The sequence below is a fragment of the Hyla sarda genome, unplaced genomic scaffold, assembly GCF_029499605.1.
Source record: "Hyla sarda isolate aHylSar1 unplaced genomic scaffold, aHylSar1.hap1 scaffold_412, whole genome shotgun sequence".
Classification (NCBI taxonomy): domain Eukaryota; kingdom Metazoa; phylum Chordata; class Amphibia; order Anura; family Hylidae; genus Hyla; species Hyla sarda.
In genome coordinates this window covers 88,159-113,765 of record NW_026610427.1, presented here as the reverse complement: position 1 = coordinate 113,765, position 25,607 = coordinate 88,159, and the positions used below count along the sequence as shown (strand labels likewise).

General features: G+C 46.3%; 11 non-coding genes across 11 annotated transcripts; all 11 read left to right on the top strand.

Moving 5' to 3' along the window:
• The first annotated feature begins 640 nt into the window (after positions 1 to 640).
• Positions 641 to 831, top strand: LOC130333594 (U2 spliceosomal RNA). The gene has a single exon (XR_008875754.1). It is a non-coding gene; the product is annotated as a U2 spliceosomal RNA (small nuclear RNA).
• Positions 832 to 2,926: 2,095 nt separating this feature from the next.
• LOC130333593 (U2 spliceosomal RNA) lies at positions 2,927 to 3,117 on the top strand. Its single transcript, XR_008875753.1, has one exon. It is a non-coding gene; the product is annotated as a U2 spliceosomal RNA (small nuclear RNA).
• Positions 3,118 to 5,205: 2,088 nt separating this feature from the next.
• LOC130333592 (U2 spliceosomal RNA) lies at positions 5,206 to 5,396 on the top strand. Its single transcript, XR_008875752.1, has one exon. It is a non-coding gene; the product is annotated as a U2 spliceosomal RNA (small nuclear RNA).
• Positions 5,397 to 7,476: 2,080 nt separating this feature from the next.
• Positions 7,477 to 7,667, top strand: LOC130333591 (U2 spliceosomal RNA). Its single transcript, XR_008875751.1, has one exon. It is a non-coding gene; the product is annotated as a U2 spliceosomal RNA (small nuclear RNA).
• A 2,083-nt stretch (positions 7,668 to 9,750) lies between these two features.
• LOC130333589 (U2 spliceosomal RNA) lies at positions 9,751 to 9,941 on the top strand. Its single transcript, XR_008875749.1, has one exon. It is a non-coding gene; the product is annotated as a U2 spliceosomal RNA (small nuclear RNA).
• Positions 9,942 to 12,025: 2,084 nt separating this feature from the next.
• LOC130333587 (U2 spliceosomal RNA) lies at positions 12,026 to 12,216 on the top strand. The gene has a single exon (XR_008875748.1). It is a non-coding gene; the product is annotated as a U2 spliceosomal RNA (small nuclear RNA).
• A 2,090-nt stretch (positions 12,217 to 14,306) lies between these two features.
• Positions 14,307 to 14,497, top strand: LOC130333586 (U2 spliceosomal RNA). The gene has a single exon (XR_008875747.1). It is a non-coding gene; the product is annotated as a U2 spliceosomal RNA (small nuclear RNA).
• Positions 14,498 to 16,584: 2,087 nt separating this feature from the next.
• On the top strand, positions 16,585 to 16,770 carry LOC130333548 (U2 spliceosomal RNA). Its single transcript, XR_008875718.1, has one exon. It is a non-coding gene; the product is annotated as a U2 spliceosomal RNA (small nuclear RNA).
• A 2,086-nt stretch (positions 16,771 to 18,856) lies between these two features.
• On the top strand, positions 18,857 to 19,047 carry LOC130333585 (U2 spliceosomal RNA). Its single transcript, XR_008875746.1, has one exon. It is a non-coding gene; the product is annotated as a U2 spliceosomal RNA (small nuclear RNA).
• Positions 19,048 to 21,129: 2,082 nt separating this feature from the next.
• LOC130333584 (U2 spliceosomal RNA) lies at positions 21,130 to 21,320 on the top strand. Its single transcript, XR_008875745.1, has one exon. It is a non-coding gene; the product is annotated as a U2 spliceosomal RNA (small nuclear RNA).
• Positions 21,321 to 23,418: 2,098 nt separating this feature from the next.
• Positions 23,419 to 23,609, top strand: LOC130333583 (U2 spliceosomal RNA). The gene has a single exon (XR_008875744.1). It is a non-coding gene; the product is annotated as a U2 spliceosomal RNA (small nuclear RNA).
• The last annotated feature ends 1,998 nt before the right edge of the window (positions 23,610 to 25,607 follow it).

Genomic DNA, 25,607 nt, shown 5'->3' with positions numbered 1-25,607 from the left:
CCCTCAGAACTACAGTGCTATGATGTCACTCACTTCCACAGGCCTTGCAGAGTGTAAACAACAACAACCCAGCTTTGTTGTGTATGTAACCAAAGGGATTTGTGATGTCACCTAGAACCTTCACAGCAGCGACAGCTTTATGAGGAGCATCAGCACTGCTCTGCCTGAGCAGAACCATCACCGCCATAGGTTGTCAAATAACCCGGATTTAACCCACACAGGTAAGTCCAATGGGGTGCAGGCATGTCCTCTATGCTTACAGCTTCCCGTGGGTGTTGGTTTGATACCGTTTGGGGACAGCCAAGGAGGCATCTGCAGGCAACAAAGGTAGGTGTGTGCTTGTGTGTGTGTTTCCTATGCAGATCCTAAGCCCAGTGTCACATGCAAGTAGGAGGAGTAAGAAGGGTTCCTGGCAAATCCGGGTTATGGATTGCATTTAAAAAGGCCCCGTGGGAGTGCAATGGGCCCCTGTCTTGCTGCTTAGCAATAATGGTATGGGTTTAGGTTCTGCTGTGTGTACTGGTGGTTGACTGCCCCCCAGCCCAGAGTGTGCATGGAAAATTGTCTGGCAGCCTCCCTGACAGCAAGCAGTGATAGTGCCCATGAAGGGGACCTTGTTGGGCCCGCCCCTTTCACGGTTATCGCTTCTCGGCCTTTTGGCTAAGATCAAGTGTAGTATCTGTTCTTATCAGTTTAATATCTGATACGTCCCCTATCTGGGGACCATATATTAAATGGATTTTTGAGAACGGGGGCCGATTTCGAAGCTTGCTTCCGTCGCCCTATGCATTGACCCGATATGGCAGTATCTTCGGGTACAGTGCACCACCCCCTTACAGGGTTAAAAAGAAAGATTCCTACTTTCATTGCTACCTGCTTGCTGGCTAGCCAGCTAGCCAGCCCTGTGGGCCTTGCTGCTGCTGCAGCCAAAAAACAAAAGGTGGTGCTGCTGCTGCTTCTGCTGCTTCTGCTTCTGCTTGTGTCTGGCCCCTGTTGGAGCGTCCAGGCACAGGACTTCTGCTGCTGCTGACTAAATGGCCTCCTTAATTGGATCATTTGAGTAGCCAGCACACCTGTGCAGGTAGGGCATGACATGATAGGCAGCTGCCTTGATAGCGGGTGGGTGCTGAATGTTCCTAATTGACAAAATAAGATTAATGCTTATGAAGAAATATAAAATCTCATCCCTTCCCCAATATCGCGCCACACCCCTACCCCTTAATTCCCTGGTTGAACGTGATGGACATATGTCTTTTTTCGACCGTACTAACTATGTAACTATGTAACATAACATGGGGGGGGGGGGGGGGTCTCCTGGCTGTTCACACAGGTGTGTCATTGCTGTACATTGACCATGCATTGCTTCTGTGGTATTGCAAAGGCAAAGACAAATGCTTCCAGCCATCCATTGCACTAATGGATTGGTCATCAGCTGGCTGTCTATGTCCCGCATCAATATAGACCAAAGTACAGAGGGTTAGGCTATGCTATTGTGCACCTACCTGATGCATCAGAAGGTGCGAGGCCCTTGCTAAATTCTGTGCACAGACTTTGAGATCTATGCTTTAGACTGTATCTAAACCTGCTCCAACATGGACTGACATTCTGGCCTACTTTCAGCCGATGCGACTTGTCTGTCGCTGAACAGTCGCTTTTTATGTATTCAGCACCTATGTATAATGTTGTAAAAATGCTCTAGAAGCTAAAGTCGCAGAAATGTCACACATATTTGGCCTGCAACTTTCTGTGCGACAAATTCAGACAGGAAAAATCAGTATAAATCCTTAGAAAATTATCCCCCAGTGTCTCCATCTGCTGGCGGTATTGAATAAGCATTGCTGCACTGATGGGGTATGCATTAGACGAAAAAAAAGAAGAAAAAGAAGAATAATACGCCCAGAAAAGAGGCGAAAAGGAGAAAAACGTAAAAAAACGTGAAAAAAAAGTAAGAGGAAGAGAAGGGAAAAAAAGGTGGAAATGGGTTTAAAAGTGATTTCGGCGGAGAAATATATATATATATATATATATATATATATATATATATATATATATATGCGCACACACACACATAGATATAAACGTATTCTCCGTTGAGATATTGCAGCCGCTGCTGTGTCCAGGCCCAGGAGCCTTAGCACTGTGCTGTGATGTCACTCAATACCACTGACATCACTAGGTGTAAACAACATCTCTCCTTTGCTGTGTATGTGACTATGGAGCTGTTTGGTGATGTCGTCTATTACGGCCTTCATAGAAGCAACAGGAGATTGTTGCATCCATCTTGAACCCTCAGAACTACAGTGCTATGATGTCACTCACTTCCACAGGCCTTGCAGAGTGTAAACAACAACAACCCAGCTTTGTTGTGTATGTAACCAAAGGGATTTGTGATGTCACCTAGAACCTTCACAGCAGCGACAGCTTTATGAGGAGCATCAGCACTGCTCTGCCTGAGCAGAACCATCACCGCCATAGGTTGTCAAATAACCCGGATTTAACCCACACAGGTAAGTCCAATGGGGTGCAGGCATGTCCTCTATGCTTACAGCTTCCCGTGGGTGTTGGTTTGATACCGTTTGGGGACAGCCAAGGAGGCATCTGCAGGCAACAAAGGTAGGTGTGTGCTTGTGTGTGTGTTTCCTATGCAGATCCTAAGCCCAGTGTCACATGCAAGTAGGAGGAGTAAGAAGGGTTCCTGGCAAATCCGGGTTATGGATTGCATTTAAAAAGGCCCCGTGGGAGTGCAATGGGCCCCTGTCTTGCTGCTTAGCAATAATGGTATGGGTTTAGGTTCTGCTGTGTGTACTGGTGGTTGACTGCCCCCCAGCCCAGAGTGTGCATGGAAAATTGTCTGGCAGCCTCCCTGACAGCAAGCAGTGATAGTGCCCATGAAGGGGACCTTGTTGGGCCCGCCCCTTTCACGGTTATCGCTTCTCGGCCTTTTGGCTAAGATCAAGTGTAGTATCTGTTCTTATCAGTTTAATATCTGATACGTCCCCTATCTGGGGACCATATATTAAATGGATTTTTGAGAACGGGGGCCGATTTCGAAGCTTGCTTCCGTCGCCCTATGCATTGACCCGATATGGCAGTATCTTCGGGTACAGTGCACCACCCCCTTACAGGGTTAAAAAGAAAGATTCCTACTTTCATTGCTACCTGCTTGCTGGCTAGCCAGCTAGCCAGCCCTGTGGGCCTTGCTGCTGCTGCAGCCAAAAAACAAAAGGTGGTGCTGCTGCTGCTTCTGCTGCTTCTGCTTCTGCTTGTGTCTGGCCCCTGTTGGAGCGTCCAGGCACAGGACTTCTGCTGCTGCTGACTAAATGGCCTCCTTAATTGGATCATTTGAGTAGCCAGCACACCTGTGCAGGTAGGGCATGACATGATAGGCAGCTGCCTTGATAGCGGGTGGGTGCTGAATGTTCCTAATTGACAAAATAAGATTAATGCTTATGAAGAAATATAAAATCTCATCCCTTCCCCAATATCGCGCCACACCCCTACCCCTTAATTCCCTGGTTGAACGTGATGGACATATGTCTTTTTTCGACCGTACTAACTATGTAACTATGTAACATAACATGGGGGGGGGGGGTCTCCTGGCTGTTCACACAGGTGTGTCATTGCTGTACATTGACCATGCATTGCTTCTGTGGTATTGCAAAGGCAAAGACAAATGCTTCCAGCCATCCATTGCACTAATGGATTGGTCATCAGCTGGCTGTCTATGTCCCGCATCAATATAGACCAAAGTACAGAGGGTTAGGCTATGCTATTGTGCACCTACCTGATGCATCAGAAGGTGCGAGGCCCTTGCTAAATTCTGTGCACAGACTTTGAGATCTATGCTTTAGACTGTATCTAAACCTGCTCCAACATGGACTGACATTCTGGCCTACTTTCAGCCGATGCGACTTGTCTGTCGCTGAACAGTCGCTTTTTATGTATTCAGCACCTATGTATAATGTTGTAAAAATGCTCTAGAAGCTAAAGTCGCAGAAATGTCACACATATTTGGCCTGCAACTTTCTGTGCGACAAATTCAGACAGGAAAAATCAGTATAAATCCTTAGAAAATTATCCCCCAGTGTCTCCATCTGCTGGCGGTATTGAATAAGCATTGCTGCACTGATGGGGTATGCATTAGACGAAAAAAAAGAAGAAAAAGAAGAATAATACGCCCAGAAAAGAGGCGAAAAGGAGAAAAACGTAAAAAAACGTGAAAAAAAAGTAAGAGGAAGAGAAGGGAAAAAAAGGTGGAAATGGGTTTAAAAGTGATTTCGGCGGAGAAATATATATATATATATATATATATATATATATATATATATATATGCGCACACACACACATAGATATAAACGTATTCTCCGTTGAGATATTGCAGCCGCTGCTGTGTCCAGGCCCAGGAGCCTTAGCACTGTGCTGTGATGTCACTCAATACCACTGACATCACTAGGTGTAAACAACATCTCTCCTTTGCTGTGTATGTGACTATGGAGCTGTTTGGTGATGTCGTCTATTACGGCCTTCATAGAAGCAACAGGAGATTGTTGCATCCATCTTGAACCCTCAGAACTACAGTGCTATGATGTCACTCACTTCCACAGGCCTTGCAGAGTGTAAACAACAACAACCCAGCTTTGTTGTGTATGTAACCAAAGGGATTTGTGATGTCACCTAGAACCTTCACAGCAGCGACAGCTTTATGAGGAGCATCAGCACTGCTCTGCCTGAGCAGAACCATCACCGCCATAGGTTGTCAAATAACCCGGATTTAACCCACACAGGTAAGTCCAATGGGGTGCAGGCATGTCCTCTATGCTTACAGCTTCCCGTGGGTGTTGGTTTGATACCGTTTGGGGACAGCCAAAGGAGGCATCTGCAGGCAACAAAGGTAGGTGTGTGCTTGTGTGTGTGTTTCCTATGCAGATCCTAAGCCCAGTGTCACATGCAAGTAGGAGGAGTAAGAAGGGTTCCTGGCAAATCCGGGTTATGGATTGCATTTAAAAAGGCCCCGTGGGAGTGCAATGGGCCCCTGTCTTGCTGCTTAGCAATAATGGTATGGGTTTAGGTTCTGCTGTGTGTACTGGTGGTTGACTGCCCCCCAGCCCAGAGTGTGCATGGAAAATTGTCTGGCAGCCTCCCTGACAGCAAGCAGTGATAGTGCCCATGAAGGGGACCTTGTTGGGCCCGCCCCTTTCACGGTTATCGCTTCTCGGCCTTTTGGCTAAGATCAAGTGTAGTATCTGTTCTTATCAGTTTAATATCTGATACGTCCCCTATCTGGGGACCATATATTAAATGGATTTTTGAGAACGGGGGCCGATTTCGAAGCTTGCTTCCGTCGCCCTATGCATTGACCCGATATGGCAGTATCTTCGGGTACAGTGCACCACCCCCTTACAGGGTTAAAAAGAAAGATTCCTACTTTCATTGCTACCTGCTTGCTGGCTAGCCAGCTAGCCAGCCCTGTGGGCCTTGCTGCTGCTGCAGCCAAAAAACAAAAGGTGGTGCTGCTGCTGCTTCTGCTGCTTCTGCTTGTGTCTGGCCCCTGTTGGAGCGTCCAGGCACAGGACTTCTGCTGCTGCTGACTAAATGGCCTCCTTAATTGGATCATTTGAGTAGCCAGCACACCTGTGCAGGTAGGGCATGACATGATAGGCAGCTGCCTTGATAGCGGGTGGGTGCTGAATGTTCCTAATTGACAAAATAAGATTAATGCTTATGAAGAAATATAAAATCTCATCCCTTCCCCAATATCGCGCCACACCCCTACCCCTTAATTCCCTGGTTGAACGTGATGGACATATGTCTTTTTTCGACCGTACTAACTATGTAACTATGTAACATAACATGGGGGGGGGTCTCCTGGCTGTTCACACAGGTGTGTCATTGCTGTACATTGACCATGCATTGCTTCTGTGGTATTGCAAAGGCAAAGACAAATGCTTCCAGCCATCCATTGCACTAATGGATTGGTCATCAGCTGGCTGTCTATGTCCCGCATCAATATAGACCAAAGTACAGAGGGTTAGGCTATGCTATTGTGCACCTACCTGATGCATCAGAAGGTGCGAGGCCCTTGCTAAATTCTGTGCACAGACTTTGAGATCTATGCTTTAGACTGTATCTAAACCTGCTCCAACATGGACTGACATTCTGGCCTACTTTCAGCCGATGCGACTTGTCTGTCGCTGAACAGTCGCTTTTTATGTATTCAGCACCTATGTATAATGTTGTAAAAATGCTCTAGAAGCTAAAGTCGCAGAAATGTCACACATATTTGGCCTGCAACTTTCTGTGCGACAAATTCAGACAGGAAAAATCAGTATAAATCCTTAGAAAATTATCCCCCAGTGTCTCCATCTGCTGGCGGTATTGAATAAGCATTGCTGCACTGATGGGGTATGCATTAGACGAAAAAAAAGAAGAAAAAGAAGAATAATACGCCCAGAAAAGAGGCGAAAAGGAGAAAAACGTAAAAAAACGTGAAAAAAAAGTAAGAGGAAGAGAAGGGAAAAAAAGGTGGAAATGGGTTTAAAAGTGATTTTGGCGGAGAAATATATATATATATATATATATATATATATATATATATATATATATGCGCACACACACACATAGATATAAACGTATTCTCCGTTGAGATATTGCAGCCGCTGCTGTGTCCAGGCCCAGGAGCCTTAGCACTGTGCTGTGATGTCACTCAATACCACTGACATCACTAGGTGTAAACAACATCTCTCCTTTGCTGTGTATGTGACTATGGAGCTGTTTGGTGATGTCGTCTATTACGGCCTTCATAGAAGCAACAGGAGATTGTTGCATCCATCTTGAACCCTCAGAACTACAGTGCTATGATGTCACTCACTTCCACAGGCCTTGCAGAGTGTAAACAACAACAACCCAGCTTTGTTGTGTATGTAACCAAAGGGATTTGTGATGTCACCTAGAACCTTCACAGCAGCGACAGCTTTATGAGGAGCATCAGCACTGCTCTGCCTGAGCAGAACCATCACCGCCATAGGTTGTCAAATAACCCGGATTTAACCCACACAGGTAAGTCCAATGGGGTGCAGGCATGTCCTCTATGCTTACAGCTTCCCGTGGGTGTTGGTTTGATACCGTTTGGGGACAGCCAAGGAGGCATCTGCAGGCAACAAAGGTAGGTGTGTGCTTGTGTGTGTGTTTCCTATGCAGATCCTAAGCCCAGTGTCACATGCAAGTAGGAGGAGTAAGAAGGGTTCCTGGCAAATCCGGGTTATGGATTGCATTTAAAAAGGCCCCGTGGGAGTGCAATGGGCCCCTGTCTTGCTGCTTAGCAATAATGGTATGGGTTTAGGTTCTGCTGTGTGTACTGGTGGTTGACTGCCCCCCAGCCCAGAGTGTGCATGGAAAATTGTCTGGCAGCCTCCCTGACAGCAAGCAGTGATAGTGCCCATGAAGGGGACCTTGTTGGGCCCGCCCCTTTCACGGTTATCGCTTCTCGGCCTTTTGGCTAAGATCAAGTGTAGTATCTGTTCTTATCAGTTTAATATCTGATACGTCCCCTATCTGGGGACCATATATTAAATGGATTTTTGAGAACGGGGGCCGATTTCGAAGCTTGCTTCCGTCGCCCTATGCATTGACCCGATATGGCAGTATCTTCGGGTACAGTGCACCACCCCCTTACAGGGTTAAAAAGAAAGATTCCTACTTTCATTGCTACCTGCTTGCTGGCTAGCCAGCTAGCCAGCCCTGTGGGCCTTGCTGCTGCTGCAGCCAAAAAACAAAAGGTGGTGCTGCTGCTGCTTCTGCTGCTTCTGCTTGTGTCTGGCCCCTGTTGGAGCGTCCAGGCACAGGACTTCTGCTGCTGCTGACTAAATGGCCTCCTTAATTGGATCATTTGAGTAGCCAGCACACCTGTGCAGGTAGGGCATGACATGATAGGCAGCTGCCTTGATAGCGGGTGGGTGCTGAATGTTCCTAATTGACAAAATAAGATTAATGCTTATGAAGAAATATAAAATCTCATCCCTTCCCCAATATCGCGCCACACCCCTACCCCTTAATTCCCTGGTTGAACGTGATGGACATATGTCTTTTTTCGACCGTACTAACTATGTAACTATGTAACATAACATGGGGGGGGGGGGGGGGGGGGGGTCTCCTGGCTGTTCACACAGGTGTGTCATTGCTGTACATTGACCATGCATTGCTTCTGTGGTATTGCAAAGGCAAAGACAAATGCTTCCAGCCATCCATTGCACTAATGGATTGGTCATCAGCTGGCTGTCTATGTCCCGCATCAATATAGACCAAAGTACAGAGGGTTAGGCTATGCTATTGTGCACCTACCTGATGCATCAGAAGGTGCGAGGCCCTTGCTAAATTCTGTGCACAGACTTTGAGATCTATGCTTTAGACTGTATCTAAACCTGCTCCAACATGGACTGACATTCTGGCCTACTTTCAGCCGATGCGACTTGTCTGTCGCTGAACAGTCGCTTTTTATGTATTCAGCACCTATGTATAATGTTGTAAAAATGCTCTAGAAGCTAAAGTCGCAGAAATGTCACACATATTTGGCCTGCAACTTTCTGTGCGACAAATTCAGACAGGAAAAATCAGTATAAATCCTTAGAAAATTATCCCCCAGTGTCTCCATCTGCTGGCGGTATTGAATAAGCATTGCTGCACTGATGGGGTATGCATTAGACGAAAAAAAAGAAGAAAAAGAAGAATAATACGCCCAGAAAAGAGGCGAAAAGGAGAAAAACGTAAAAAAACGTGAAAAAAAAGTAAGAGGAAGAGAAGGGAAAAAAAGGTGGAAATGGGTTTAAAAGTGATTTCGGCGGAGAAATATATATATATATATATATATATATATATATATATATATATATATGCGCACACACACACATAGATATAAACGTATTCTCCGTTGAGATATTGCAGCCGCTGCTGTGTCCAGGCCCAGGAGCCTTAGCACTGTGCTGTGATGTCACTCAATACCACTGACATCACTAGGACATCTCTCCTTTGCTGTGTATGTGACTATGGAGCTGTTTGGTGATGTCGTCTATTACGGCCTTCATAGAAGCAACAGGAGATTGTTGCATCCATCTTGAACCCTCAACTACAGTGCTATGATGTCACTCACTTCCACAGGCCTTGCAGAGTGTAAACAACAACAACCCAGCTTTGTTGTGTATGTAACCAAAGGGATTTGTGATGTCACCTAGAACCTTCACAGCAGCGACAGCTTTATGAGGAGCATCAGCACTGCTCTGCCTGAGCAGAACCATCACCGCCATAGGTTGTCAAATAACCCGGATTTAACCCACACAGGTAAGTCCAATGGGGTGCAGGCATGTCCTCTATGCTTACAGCTTCCCGTGGGTGTTGGTTTGATACCGTTTGGGGACAGCCAAGGAGGCATCTGCAGGCAACAAAGGTAGGTGTGTGCTTGTGTGTGTGTTTCCTATGCAGATCCTAAGCCCAGTGTCACATGCAAGTAGGAGGAGTAAGAAGGGTTCCTGGCAAATCCGGGTTATGGATTGCATTTAAAAAGGCCCCGTGGGAGTGCAATGGGCCCCTGTCTTGCTGCTTAGCAATAATGGTATGGGTTTAGGTTCTGCTGTGTGTACTGGTGGTTGACTGCCCCCCAGCCCAGAGTGTGCATGGAAAATTGTCTGGCAGCCTCCCTGACAGCAAGCAGTGATAGTGCCCATGAAGGGGACCTTGTTGGGCCCGCCCCTTTCACGGTTATCGCTTCTCGGCCTTTTGGCTAAGATCAAGTGTAGTATCTGTTCTTATCAGTTTAATATCTGATACGTCCCCTATCTGGGGACCATATATTAAATGGATTTTTGAGAACGGGGGCCGATTTCGAAGCTTGCTTCCGTCGCCCTATGCATTGACCCGATATGGCAGTATCTTCGGGTACAGTGCACCACCCCCTTACAGGGTTAAAAAGAAAGATTCCTACTTTCATTGCTACCTGCTTGCTGGCTAGCCAGCTAGCCAGCCCTGTGGGCCTTGCTGCTGCTGCAGCCAAAAAACAAAAGGTGGTGCTGCTGCTGCTTCTGCTGCTTCTGCTTGTGTCTGGCCCCTGTTGGAGCGTCCAGGCACAGGACTTCTGCTGCTGCTGACTAAATGGCCTCCTTAATTGGATCATTTGAGTAGCCAGCACACCTGTGCAGGTAGGGCATGACATGATAGGCAGCTGCCTTGATAGCGGGTGGGTGCTGAATGTTCCTAATTGACAAAATAAGATTAATGCTTATGAAGAAATATAAAATCTCATCCCTTCCCCAATATCGCGCCACACCCCTACCCCTTAATTCCCTGGTTGAACGTGATGGACATATGTCTTTTTTCGACCGTACTAACTATGTAACTATGTAACATAACATGGGGGGGGGGGGGTCTCCTGGCTGTTCACACAGGTGTGTCATTGCTGTACATTGACCATGCATTGCTTCTGTGGTATTGCAAAGGCAAAGACAAATGCTTCCAGCCATCCATTGCACTAATGGATTGGTCATCAGCTGGCTGTCTATGTCCCGCATCAATATAGACCAAAGTACAGAGGGTTAGGCTATGCTATTGTGCACCTACCTGATGCATCAGAAGGTGCGAGGCCCTTGCTAAATTCTGTGCACAGACTTTGAGATCTATGCTTTAGACTGTATCTAAACCTGCTCCAACATGGACTGACATTCTGGCCTACTTTCAGCCGATGCGACTTGTCTGTCGCTGAACAGTCGCTTTTTATGTATTCAGCACCTATGTATAATGTTGTAAAAATGCTCTAGAAGCTAAAGTCGCAGAAATGTCACACATATTTGGCCTGCAACTTTCTGTGCGACAAATTCAGACAGGAAAAATCAGTATAAATCCTTAGAAAATTATCCCCCAGTGTCTCCATCTGCTGGCGGTATTGAATAAGCATTGCTGCACTGATGGGGTATGCATTAGACGAAAAAAAAGAAGAAAAAGAAGAATAATACGCCCAGAAAAGAGGCGAAAAGGAGAAAAACGTAAAAAAACGTGAAAAAAAAGTAAGAGGAAGAGAAGGGAAAAAAAGGTGGAAATGGGTTTAAAAGTGATTTCGGCGGAGAAATATATATATATATATATATATATATATATATATATATATATATATGCGCACACACACACATAGATATAAACGTATTCTCCGTTGAGATATTGCAGCCGCTGCTGTGTCCAGGCCCAGGAGCCTTAGCACTGTGCTGTGATGTCACTCAATACCACTGACATCACTAGGTGTAAACAACATCTCTCCTTTGCTGTGTATGTGACTATGGAGCTGTTTGGTGATGTCGTCTATTACGGCCTTCATAGAAGCAACAGGAGATTGTTGCATCCATCTTGAACCCTCAGAACTACAGTGCTATGATGTCACTCACTTCCACAGGCCTTGCAGAGTGTAAACAACAACAACCCAGCTTTGTTGTGTATGTAACCAAAGGGATTTGTGATGTCACCTAGAACCTTCACAGCAGCGACAGCTTTATGAGGAGCATCAGCACTGCTCTGCCTGAGCAGAACCATCACCGCCATAGGTTGTCAAATAACCCGGATTTAACCCACACAGGTAAGTCCAATGGGGTGCAGGCATGTCCTCTATGCTTACAGCTTCCCGTGGGTGTTGGTTTGATACCGTTTGGGGACAGCCAAGGAGGCATCTGCAGGCAACAAAGGTAGGTGTGTGCTTGTGTGTGTGTTTCCTATGCAGATCCTAAGCCCAGTGTCACATGCAAGTAGGAGGAGTAAGAAGGGTTCCTGGCAAATCCGGGTTATGGATTGCATTTAAAAAGGCCCCGTGGGAGTGCAATGGGCCCCTGTCTTGCTGCTTAGCAATAATGGTATGGGTTTAGGTTCTGCTGTGTGTACTGGTGGTTGACTGCCCCCCAGCCCAGAGTGTGCATGGAAAATTGTCTGGCAGCCTCCCTGACAGCAAGCAGTGATAGTGCCCATGAAGGGGACCTTGTTGGGCCCGCCCCTTTCACGGTTATCGCTTCTCGGCCTTTTGGCTAAGATCAAGTGTAGTATCTGTTCTTATCAGTTTAATATCTGATACGTCCCCTATCTGGGGACCATATATTAAATGGATTTTTGAGAACGGGGGCCGATTTCGAAGCTTGCTTCCGTCGCCCTATGCATTGACCCGATATGGCAGTATCTTCGGGTACAGTGCACCACCCCCTTACAGGGTTAAAAAGAAAGATTCCTACTTTCATTGCTACCTGCTTGCTGGCTAGCCAGCTAGCCAGCCCTGTGGGCCTTGCTGCTGCTGCAGCCAAAAAACAAAAGGTGGTGCTGCTGCTGCTTCTGCTGCTTCTGCTTGTGTCTGGCCCCTGTTGGAGCGTCCAGGCACAGGACTTCTGCTGCTGCTGACTAAATGGCCTCCTTAATTGGATCATTTGAGTAGCCAGCACACCTGTGCAGGTAGGGCATGACATGATAGGCAGCTGCCTTGATAGCGGGTGGGTGCTGAATGTTCCTAATTGACAAAATAAGATTAATGCTTATGAAGAAATATAAAATCTCATCCCTTCCCCAATATCGCGCCACACCCCTACCCCTTAATTCCCTGGTTGAACGTGATGGACATATGTCTTTTTTCGACCGTACTAACTATGTAACTATGTAACATAACATGGGGGGGGGGGGGGGGGGTCTCCTGGCTGTTCACACAGGTGTGTCATTGCTGTACATTGACCATGCATTGCTTCTGTGGTATTGCAAAGGCAAAGACAAATGCTTCCAGCCATCCATTGCACTAATGGATTGGTCATCAGCTGGCTGTCTATGTCCCGCATCAATATAGACCAAAGTACAGAGGGTTAGGCTATGCTATTGTGCACCTACCTGATGCATCAGAAGGTGCGAGGCCCTTGCTAAATTCTGTGCACAGACTTTGAGATCTATGCTTTAGACTGTATCTAAACCTGCTCCAACATGGACTGACATTCTGGCCTACTTTCAGCCGATGCGACTTGTCTGTTGCTGAACAGTCGCTTTTTATGTATTCAGCACCTATGTATAATGTTGTAAAAATGCTCTAGAAGCTAAAGTCGCAGAAATGTCACACATATTTGGCCTGCAACTTTCTGTGCGACAAATTCAGACAGGAAAAATCAGTATAAATCCTTAGAAAATTATCCCCCAGTGTCTCCATCTGCTGGCGGTATTGAATAAGCATTGCTGCACTGATGGGGTATGCATTAGACGAAAAAAAAGAAGAAAAAGAAGAATAATACGCCCAGAAAAGAGGCGAAAAGGAGAAAAACGTAAAAAAACGTGAAAAAAAAGTAAGAGGAAGAGAAGGGAAAAAAAGGTGGAAATGGGTTTAAAAGTGATTTCGGCGGAGAAATATATATATATATATATATATATATATATATATATATATATATTATGCGCACACACACACATAGATATAAACGTATTCTCCGTTGAGATATTGCAGCCGCTGCTGTGTCCAGGCCCAGGAGCCTTAGCACTGTGCTGTGATGTCACTCAATACCACTGACATCACTAGGTGTAAACAACATCTCTCCTTTGCTGTGTATGTGACTATGGAGCTGTTTGGTGATGTCGTCTATTACGGCCTTCATAGAAGCAACAGGAGATTGTTGCATCCATCTTGAACCCTCAGAACTACAGTGCTATGATGTCACTCACTTCCACAGGCCTTGCAGAGTGTAAACAACAACAACCCAGCTTTGTTGTGTATGTAACCAAAGGGATTTGTGATGTCACCTAGAACCTTCACAGCAGCGACAGCTTTATGAGGAGCATCAGCACTGCTCTGCCTGAGCAGAACCATCACCGCCATAGGTTGTCAAATAACCCGGATTTAACCCACACAGGTAAGTCCAATGGGGTGCAGGCATGTCCTCTATGCTTACAGCTTCCCGTGGGTGTTGGTTTGATACCGTTTGGGGACAGCCAAGGAGGCATCTGCAGGCAACAAAGGTAGGTGTGTGCTTGTGTGTGTGTTTCCTATGCAGATCCTAAGCCCAGTGTCACATGCAAGTAGGAGGAGTAAGAAGGGTTCCTGGCAAATCCGGGTTATGGATTGCATTTAAAAAGGCCCCGTGGGAGTGCAATGGGCCCCTGTCTTGCTGCTTAGCAATAATGGTATGGGTTTAGGTTCTGCTGTGTGTACTGGTGGTTGACTGCCCCCCAGCCCAGAGTGTGCATGGAAAATTGTCTGGCAGCCTCCCTGACAGCAAGCAGTGATAGTGCCCATGAAGGGGACCTTGTTGGGCCCGCCCCTTTCACGGTTATCGCTTCTCGGCCTTTTGGCTAAGATCAAGTGTAGTATCTGTTCTTATCAGTTTAATATCTGATACGTCCCCTATCTGGGGACCATATATTAAATGGATTTTTGAGAACGGGGGCCGATTTCGAAGCTTGCTTCCGTCGCCCTATGCATTGACCCGATATGGCAGTATCTTCGGGTACAGTGCACCACCCCCTTACAGGGTTAAAAAGAAAGATTCCTACTTTCATTGCTACCTGCTTGCTGGCTAGCCAGCTAGCCAGCCCTGTGGGCCTTGCTGCTGCTGCAGCCAAAAAACAAAAGGTGGTGCTGCTGCTGCTTCTGCTGCTTCTGCTTGTGTCTGGCCCCTGTTGGAGCGTCCAGGCACAGGACTTCTGCTGCTGCTGACTAAATGGCCTCCTTAATTGGATCATTTGAGTAGCCAGCACACCTGTGCAGGTAGGGCATGACATGATAGGCAGCTGCCTTGATAGCGGGTGGGTGCTGAATGTTCCTAATTGACAAAATAAGATTAATGCTTATGAAGAAATATAAAATCTCATCCCTTCCCCAATATCGCGCCACACCCCTACCCCTTAATTCCCTGGTTGAACGTGATGGACATATGTCTTTTTTCGACCGTACTAACTATGTAACTATGTAACATAACATGGGGGGGGGGGGGGGGTCTCCTGGCTGTTCACACAGGTGTGTCATTGCTGTACATTGACCATGCATTGCTTCTGTGGTATTGCAAAGGCAAAGACAAATGCTTCCAGCCATCCATTGCACTAATGGATTGGTCATCAGCTGGCTGTCTATGTCCCGCATCAATATAGACCAAAGTACAGAGGGTTAGGCTATGCTATTGTGCACCTACCTGATGCATCAGAAGGTGCGAGGCCCTTGCTAAATTCTGTGCACAGACTTTGAGATCTATGCTTTAGACTGTATCTAAACCTGCTCCAACATGGACTGACATTCTGGCCTACTTTCAGCCGATGCGACTTGTCTGTCGCTGAACAGTCGCTTTTTATGTATTCAGCACCTATGTATAATGTTGTAAAAATGCTCTAGAAGCTAAAGTCGCAGAAATGTCACACATATTTGGCCTGCAACTTTCTGTGCGACAAATTCAGACAGGAAAAATCAGTATAAATCCTTAGAAAATTATCCCCCAGTGTCTCCATCTGCTGGCGGTATTGAATAAGCATTGCTGCACTGATGGGGTATGCATTAGACGAAAAAAAAGAAGAAAAAGAAGAATAATACGCCCAGAAAAGAGGCGAAAAGGAGAAAAACGTAAAAAAACGTGAAAAAAAAGTAAGAGGAAGAGAAGGGAAAAAAAGGTGGAAATGGGTTTAAAAGTGATTTCGGCGGAGAAATATATATATATATATATATATATATATATATATATATATATATATGCGCACACACACACATAGATATAAACGTATTCTCCGTTGAGATATTGCAGCCGCTGCTGTGTCCAGGCCCAGGAGCCTTAGCACTGTGCTGTGATGTCACTCAATACCACTGACATCACTAGGTGTAAACAACATCTCTCCTTTGCTGTGTATGTGACTATGGAGCTGTTTGGTGATGTCGTCTATTACGGCCTTCATAGAAGCAACAGGAGATTGTTGCATCCATCTTGAACCCTCAGAACTACAGTGCTATGATGTCACTCACTTCCACAGGCCTTGCAGAGTGTAAACAACAACAACCCAGCTTTGTTGTGTATGTAACCAAAGGGATTTGTGATGTCACCTAGAACCTTCACAGCAGCGACAGCTTTATGAGGAGCATCAGCACTGCTCTGCCTGAGCAGAACCATCACCGCCATAGGTTGTCAAATAACCCGGATTTAACCCACACAGGTAAGTCCAATGGGGTGCAGGCATGTCCTCTATGCTTACAGCTTCCCGTGGGTGTTGGTTTGATACCGTTTGGGGACAGCCAAGGAGGCATCTGCAGGCAACAAAGGTAGGTGTGTGCTTGTGTGTGTGTTTCCTATGCAGATCCTAAGCCCAGTGTCACATGCAAGTAGGAGGAGTAAGAAGGGTTCCTGGCAAATCCGGGTTATGGATTGCATTTAAAAAGGCCCCGTGGGAGTGCAATGGGCCCCTGTCTTGCTGCTTAGCAATAATGGTATGGGTTTAGGTTCTGCTGTGTGTACTGGTGGTTGACTGCCCCCCAGCCCAGAGTGTGCATGGAAAATTGTCTGGCAGCCTCCCTGACAGCAAGCAGTGATAGTGCCCATGAAGGGGACCTTGTTGGGCCCGCCCCTTTCACGGTTATCGCTTCTCGGCCTTTTGGCTAAGATCAAGTGTAGTATCTGTTCTTATCAGTTTAATATCTGATACGTCCCCTATCTGGGGACCATATATGGATTTTTGAGAACGGGGGCCGATTTCGAAGCTTGCTTCCGTCGCCCTATGCATTGACCCGATATGGCAGTATCTTCGGGTACAGTGCACCACCCCCTTACAGGGTTAAAAAGAAAGATTCCTACTTTCATTGCTACCTGCTTGCTGGCTAGCCAGCTAGCCAGCCCTGTGGGCCTTGCTGCTGCTGCAGCCAAAAAACAAAAGGTGGTGCTTCTGCTGCTTCTGCTTGTGTCTGGCCCCTGTTGGAGCGTCCAGGCACAGGACTTCTGCTGCTGCTGACTAAATGGCCTCCTTAATTGGATCATTTGAGTAGCCAGCACACCTGTGCAGGTAGGGCATGACATGATAGGCAGCTGCCTTGATAGCGGGTGGGTGCTGAATGTTCCTAATTGACAAAATAAGATTAATGCTTATGAAGAAATATAAAATCTCATCCCTTCCCCAATATCGCGCCACACCCCTACCCCTTAATTCCCTGGTTGAACGTGATGGACATATGTCTTTTTTCGACCGTACTAACTATGTAACTATGTAACATAACATGGGGGGGGGGGGGGGGGGGGTCTCCTGGCTGTTCACACAGGTGTGTCATTGCTGTACATTGACCATGCATTGCTTCTGTGGTATTGCAAAGGCAAAGACAAATGCTTCCAGCCATCCATTGCACTAATGGATTGGTCATCAGCTGGCTGTCTATGTCCCGCATCAATATAGACCAAAGTACAGAGGGTTAGGCTATGCTATTGTGCACCTACCTGATGCATCAGAAGGTGCGAGGCCCTTGCTAAATTCTGTGCACAGACTTTGAGATCTATGCTTTAGACTGTATCTAAACCTGCTCCAACATGGACTGACATTCTGGCCTACTTTCAGCCGATGCGACTTGTCTGTCGCTGAACAGTCGCTTTTTATGTATTCAGCACCTATGTATAATGTTGTAAAAATGCTCTAGAAGCTAAAGTCGCAGAAATGTCACACATATTTGGCCTGCAACTTTCTGTGCGACAAATTCAGACAGGAAAAATCAGTATAAATCCTTAGAAAATTATCCCCCAGTGTCTCCATCTGCTGGCGGTATTGAATAAGCATTGCTGCACTGATGGGGTATGCATTAGACGAAAAAAAAGAAGAAAAAGAAGAATAATACGCCCAGAAAAGAGGCGAAAAGGAGAAAAACGTAAAAAAACGTGAAAAAAAAGTAAGAGGAAGAGAAGGGAAAAAAAGGTGGAAATGGGTTTAAAAGTGATTTCGGCGGAGAAATATATATATATATATATATATATATATATATATATATATATATATATATGCGCACACACACACATAGATATAAACGTATTCTCCGTTGAGATATTGCAGCCGCTGCTGTGTCCAGGCCCAGGAGCCTTAGCACTGTGCTGTGATGTCACTCAATACCACTGACATCACTAGGTGTAAACAACATCTCTCCTTTGCTGTGTATGTGACTATGGAGCTGTTTGGTGATGTCGTCTATTACGGCCTTCATAGAAGCAACAGGAGATTGTTGCATCCATCTTGAACCCTCAGAACTACAGTGCTATGATGTCACTCACTTCCACAGGCCTTGCAGAGTGTAAACAACAACAACCCAGCTTTGTTGTGTATGTAACCAAAGGGATTTGTGATGTCACCTAGAACCTTCACAGCAGCGACAGCTTTATGAGGAGCATCAGCACTGCTCTGCCTGAGCAGAACCATCACCGCCATAGGTTGTCAAATAACCCGGATTTAACCCACACAGGTAAGTCCAATGGGGTGCAGGCATGTCCTCTATGCTTACAGCTTCCCGTGGGTGTTGGTTTGATACCGTTTGGGGACAGCCAAGGAGGCATCTGCAGGCAACAAAGGTAGGTGTGTGCTTGTGTGTGTGTTTCCTATGCAGATCCTAAGCCCAGTGTCACATGCAAGTAGGAGGAGTAAGAAGGGTTCCTGGCAAATCCGGGTTATGGATTGCATTTAAAAAGGCCCCGTGGGAGTGCAATGGGCCCCTGTCTTGCTGCTTAGCAATAATGGTATGGGTTTAGGTTCTGCTGTGTGTACTGGTGGTTGACTGCCCCCCAGCCCAGAGTGTGCATGGAAAATTGTCTGGCAGCCTCCCTGACAGCAAGCAGTGATAGTGCCCATGAAGGGGACCTTGTTGGGCCCGCCCCTTTCACGGTTATCGCTTCTCGGCCTTTTGGCTAAGATCAAGTGTAGTATCTGTTCTTATCAGTTTAATATCTGATACGTCCCCTATCTGGGGACCATATATTAAATGGATTTTTGAGAACGGGGGCCGATTTCGAAGCTTGCTTCCGTCGCCCTATGCATTGACCCGATATGGCAGTATCTTCGGGTACAGTGCACCACCCCCTTACAGGGTTAAAAAGAAAGATTCCTACTTTCATTGCTACCTGCTTGCTGGCTAGCCAGCTAGCCAGCCCTGTGGGCCTTGCTGCTGCTGCAGCCAAAAAACAAAAGGTGGTGCTGCTGCTGCTTCTGCTGCTTCTGCTTGTGTCTGGCCCCTGTTGGAGCGTCCAGGCACAGGACTTCTGCTGCTGCTGACTAAATGGCCTCCTTAATTGGATCATTTGAGTAGCCAGCACACCTGTGCAGGTAGGGCATGACATGATAGGCAGCTGCCTTGATAGCGGGTGGGTGCTGAATGTTCCTAATTGACAAAATAAGATTAATGCTTATGAAGAAATATAAAATCTCATCCCTTCCCCAATATCGCGCCACACCCCTACCCCTTAATTCCCTGGTTGAACGTGATGGACATATGTCTTTTTTCGACCGTACTAACTATGTAACTATGTAACATAACATGGGGGGGGGGGGGGGGGGGTCTCCTGGCTGTTCACACAGGTGTGTCATTGCTGTACATTGACCATGCATTGCTTCTGTGGTATTGCAAAGGCAAAGACAAATGCTTCCAGCCATCCATTGCACTAATGGATTGGTCATCAGCTGGCTGTCTATGTCCCGCATCAATATAGACCAAAGTACAGAGGGTTAGGCTATGCTATTGTGCACCTACCTGATGCATCAGAAGGTGCGAGGCCCTTGCTAAATTCTGTGCACAGACTTTGAGATCTATGCTTTAGACTGTATCTAAACCTGCTCCAACATGGACTGACATTCTGGCCTACTTTCAGCCGATGCGACTTGTCTGTCGCGGAACAGTCGCTTTTTATGTATTCAGCACCTATGTATAATGTTGTAAAAATGCTCTAGAAGCTAAAGTCGCAGAAATGTCACACATATTTGGCCTGCAACTTTCTGTGCGACAAATTCAGACAGGAAAAATCAGTATAAATCCTTAGAAAATTATCCCCCAGTGTCTCCATCTGCTGGCGGTATTGAATAAGCATTGCTGCACTGATGGGGTATGCATTAGACGAAAAAAAAGAAGAAAAAGAAGAATAATACGCCCAGAAAAGAGGCGAAAAGGAGAAAAACGTAAAAAAACTTGAAAAAAAAGTAAGAGGAAGAGAAGGGAAAAAAAGGTGGAAATGGGTTTAAAAGTGATTTCGGCGGAGAAATATATATATATATATATATATATATATATATATATATGCGCACACACACACATAGATATAAACGTATTCTCCGTTGAGATATTGCAGCCGCTGCTGTGTCCAGGCCCAGGAGCCTTAGCACTGTGCTGTGATGTCACTCAATACCACTGACATCACTAGGTGTAAACAACATCTCTCCTTTGCTGTGTATGTGACTATGGAGCTGTTTGGTGATGTCGTCTATTACGGCCTTCATAGAAGCAACAGGAGATTGTTGCATCCATCTTGAACCCTCAGAACTACAGTGCTATGATGTCACTCACTTCCACAGGCCTTGCAGAGTGTAAACAACAACAACCCAGCTTTGTTGTGTATGTAACCAAAGGGATTTGTGATGTCACCTAGAACCTTCACAGCAGCGACAGCTTTATGAGGAGCATCAGCACTGCTCTGCCTGAGCAGAACCATCACCGCCATAGGTTGTCAAATAACCCGGATTTAACCCACACAGGTAAGTCCAATGGGGTGCAGGCATGTCCTCTATGCTTACAGCTTCCCGTGGGTGTTGGTTTGATACCGTTTGGGGACAGCCAAGGAGGCATCTGCAGGCAACAAAGGTAGGTGTGTGCTTGTGTGTGTGTTTCCTATGCAGATCCTAAGCCCAGTGTCACATGCAAGTAGGAGGAGTAAGAAGGGTTCCTGGCAAATCCGGGTTATGGATTGCATTTAAAAAGGCCCCGTGGGAGTGCAATGGGCCCCTGTCTTGCTGCTTAGCAATAATGGTATGGGTTTAGGTTCTGCTGTGTGTACTGGTGGTTGACTGCCCCCCAGCCCAGAGTGTGCATGGAAAATTGTCTGGCAGCCTCCCTGACAGCAAGCAGTGATAGTGCCCATGAAGGGGACCTTGTTGGGCCCGCCCCTTTCACGGTTATCGCTTCTCGGCCTTTTGGCTAAGATCAAGTGTAGTATCTGTTCTTATCAGTTTAATATCTGATACGTCCCCTATCTGGGGACCATATATTAAATGGATTTTTGAGAACGGGGGCCGATTTCGAAGCTTGCTTCCGTCGCCCTATGCATTGACCCGATATGGCAGTATCTTCGGGTACAGTGCACCACCCCCTTACAGGGTTAAAAAGAAAGATTCCTACTTTCATTGCTACCTGCTTGCTGGCTAGCCAGCTAGCCAGCCCTGTGGGCCTTGCTGCTGCTGCAGCCAAAAAACAAAAGGTGGTGCTGCTGCTGCTTCTGCTGCTTCTGCTTGTGTCTGGCCCCTGTTGGAGCGTCCAGGCACAGGACTTCTGCTGCTGCTGACTAAATGGCCTCCTTAATTGGATCATTTGAGTAGCCAGCACACCTGTGCAGGTAGGGCATGACATGATAGGCAGCTGCCTTGATAGCGGGTGGGTGCTGAATGTTCCTAATTGACAAAATAAGATTAATGCTTATGAAGAAATATAAAATCTCATCCCTTCCCCAATATCGCGCCACACCCCTACCCCTTAATTCCCTGGTTGAACGTGATGGACATATGTCTTTTTTCGACCGTACTAACTATGTAACTATGTAACATAACATGGGGGGGGGGGGGGGGGGGTCTCCTGGCTGTTCACACAGGTGTGTCATTGCTGTACATTGACCATGCATTGCTTCTGTGGTATTGCAAAGGCAAAGACAAATGCTTCCAGCCATCCATTGCACTAATGGATTGGTCATCAGCTGGCTGTCTATGTCCCGCATCAATATAGACCAAAGTACAGAGGGTTAGGCTATGCTATTGTGCACCTACCTGATGCATCAGAAGGTGCGAGGCCCTTGCTAAATTCTGTGCACAGACTTTGAGATCTATGCTTTAGACTGTATCTAAACCTGCTCCAACATGGACTGACATTCTGGCCTACTTTCAGCCGATGCGACTTGTCTGTCGCTGAACAGTCGCTTTTTATGTATTCAGCACCTATGTATAATGTTGTAAAAATGCTCTAGAAGCTAAAGTCGCAGAAATGTCACACATATTTGGCCTGCAACTTTCTGTGCGACAAATTCAGACAGGAAAAATCAGTATAAATCCTTAGAAAATTATCCCCCAGTGTCTCCATCTGCTGGCGGTATTGAATAAGCATTGCTGCACTGATGGGGTATGCATTAGACGAAAAAAAAGAAGAAAAAGAAGAATAATACGCCCAGAAAAGAGGCGAAAAGGAGAAAAACGTAAAAAAACGTGAAAAAAAAGTAAGAGGAAGAGAAGGGAAAAAAAGGTGGAAATGGGTTTAAAAGTGATTTCGGCGGAGAAATATATATATATATATATATATATATATATATATATATATATATATATATATATGCGCACACACACACATAGATATAAACGTATTCTCCGTTGAGATATTGCAGCCGCTGCTGTGTCCAGGCCCAGGAGCCTTAGCACTGTGCTGTGATGTCACTCAATACCACTGACATCACTAGGTGTAAACAACATCTCTCCTTTGCTGTGTATGTGACTATGGAGCTGTTTGGTGATGTCGTCTATTACGGCCTTCATAGAAGCAACAGGAGATTGTTGCATCCATCTTGAACCCTCAGAACTACAGTGCTATGATGTCACTCACTTCCACAGGCCTTGCAGAGTGTAAACAACAACAACCCAGCTTTGTTGTGTATGTAACCAAAGGGATTTGTGATGTCACCTAGAACCTTCACAGCAGCGACAGCTTTATGAGGAGCATCAGCACTGCTCTGCCTGAGCAGAACCATCACCGCCATAGGTTGTCAAATAACCCGGATTTAACCCACACAGGTAAGTCCAATGGGGTGCAGGCATGTCCTCTATGCTTACAGCTTCCCGTGGGTGTTGGTTTGATACCGTTTGGGGACAGCCAAGGAGGCATCTGCAGGCAACAAAGGTAGGTGTGTGCTTGTGTGTGTGTTTCCTATGCAGATCCTAAGCCCAGTGTCACATGCAAGTAGGAGGAGTAAGAAGGGTTCCTGGCAAATCCGGGTTATGGATTGCATTTAAAAAGGCCCCGTGGGAGTGCAATGGGCCCCTGTCTTGCTGCTTAGCAATAATGGTATGGGTTTAGGTTCTGCTGTGTGTACTGGTGGTTGACTGCCCCCCAGCCCAGAGTGTGCATGGAAAATTGTCTGGCAGCCTCCCTGACAGCAAGCAGTGATAGTGCCCATGAAGGGGACCTTGTTGGGCCCGCCCCTTTCACGGTTATCGCTTCTCGGCCTTTTGGCTAAGATCAAGTGTAGTATCTGTTCTTATCAGTTTAATATCTGATACGTCCCCTATCTGGGGACCATATATTAAATGGATTTTTGAGAACGGGGGCCGATTTCGAAGCTTGCTTCCGTCGCCCTATGCATTGACCCGATATGGCAGTATCTTCGGGTACAGTGCACCACCCCCTTACAGGGTTAAAAAGAAAGATTCCTACTTTCATTGCTACCTGCTTGCTGGCTAGCCAGCTAGCCAGCCCTGTGGGCCTTGCTGCTGCTGCAGCCAAAAAACAAAAGGTGGTGCTGCTGCTGCTTCTGCTGCTTCTGCTTGTGTCTGGCCCCTGTTGGAGCGTCCAGGCACAGGACTTCTGCTGCTGCTGACTAAATGGCCTCCTTAATTGGATCATTTGAGTAGCCAGCACACCTGTGCAGGTAGGGCATGACATGATAGGCAGCTGCCTTGATAGCGGGTGGGTGCTGAATGTTCCTAATTGACAAAATAAGATTAATGCTTATGAAGAAATATAAAATCTCATCCCTTCCCCAATATCGCGCCACACCCCTACCCCTTAATTCCCTGGTTGAACGTGATGGACATATGTCTTTTTTCGACCGTACTAACTATGTAACTATGTAACATAACATGGGGGGGGGGGGGGGGGGGGTCTCCTGGCTGTTCACACAGGTGTGTCATTGCTGTACATTGACCATGCATTGCTTCTGTGGTATTGCAAAGGCAAAGACAAATGCTTCCAGCCATCCATTGCACTAATGGATTGGTCATCAGCTGGCTGTCTATGTCCCGCATCAATATAGACCAAAGTACAGAGGGTTAGGCTATGCTATTGTGCACCTACCTGATGCATCAGAAGGTGCGAGGCCCTTGCTAAATTCTGTGCACAGACTTTGAGATCTATGCTTTAGACTGTATCTAAACCTGCTCCAACATGGACTGACATTCTGGCCTACTTTCAGCCGATGCGACTTGTCTGTCGCTGAACAGTCGCTTTTTATGTATTCAGCACCTATGTATAATGTTGTAAAAATGCTCTAGAAGCTAAAGTCGCAGAAATGTCACACATATTTGGCCTGCAACTTTCTGTGCGACAAATTCAGACAGGAAAAATCAGTATAAATCCTTAGAAAATTATCCCCCAGTGTCTCCATCTGCTGGCGGTATTGAATAAGCATTGCTGCACTGATGGGGTATGCATTAGACGAAAAAAAAGAAGAAAAAGAAGAATAATACGCCCAGAAAAGAGGCGAAAAGGAGAAAAACGTAAAAAAACGTGAAAAAAAAGTAAGAGGAAGAGAAGGGAAAAAAAGGTGGAAATGGGTTTAAAAGTGATTTCGGCGGAGAAATATATATATATATATATATATATATATATATATATATATATATATGCGCACACACACACATAGATATAAACGTATTCTCCGTTGAGATATTGCAGCCGCTGCTGTGTCCAGGCCCAGGAGCCTTAGCACTGTGCTGTGATGTCACTCAATACCACTGACATCACTAGGTGTAAACAACATCTCTCCTTTGCTGTGTATGTGACTATGGAGCTGTTTGGTGATGTCGTCTATTACGGCCTTCATAGAAGCAACAGGAGATTGTTGCATCCATCTTGAACCCTCAGAACTACAGTGCTATGATGTCACTCACTTCCACAGGCCTTGCAGAGTGTAAACAACAACAACCCAGCTTTGTTGTGTATGTAACCAAAGGGATTTGTGATGTCACCTAGAACCTTCACAGCAGCGACAGCTTTATGAGGAGCATCAGCACTGCTCTGCCTGAGCAGAACCATCACCGCCATAGGTTGTCAAATAACCCGGATTTAACCCACACAGGTAAGTCCAATGGGGTGCAGGCATGTCCTCTATGCTTACAGCTTCCCGTGGGTGTTGGTTTGATACCGTTTGGGGACAGCCAAGGAGGCATCTGCAGGCAACAAAGGTAGGTGTGTGCTTGTGTGTGTGTTTCCTATGCAGATCCTAAGCCCAGTGTCACATGCAAGTAGGAGGAGTAAGAAGGGTTCCTGGCAAATCCGGGTTATGGATTGCATTTAAAAAGGCCCCGTGGGAGTGCAATGGGCCCCTGTCTTGCTGCTTAGCAATAATGGTATGGGTTTAGGTTCTGCTGTGTGTACTGGTGGTTGACTGCCCCCCAGCCCAGA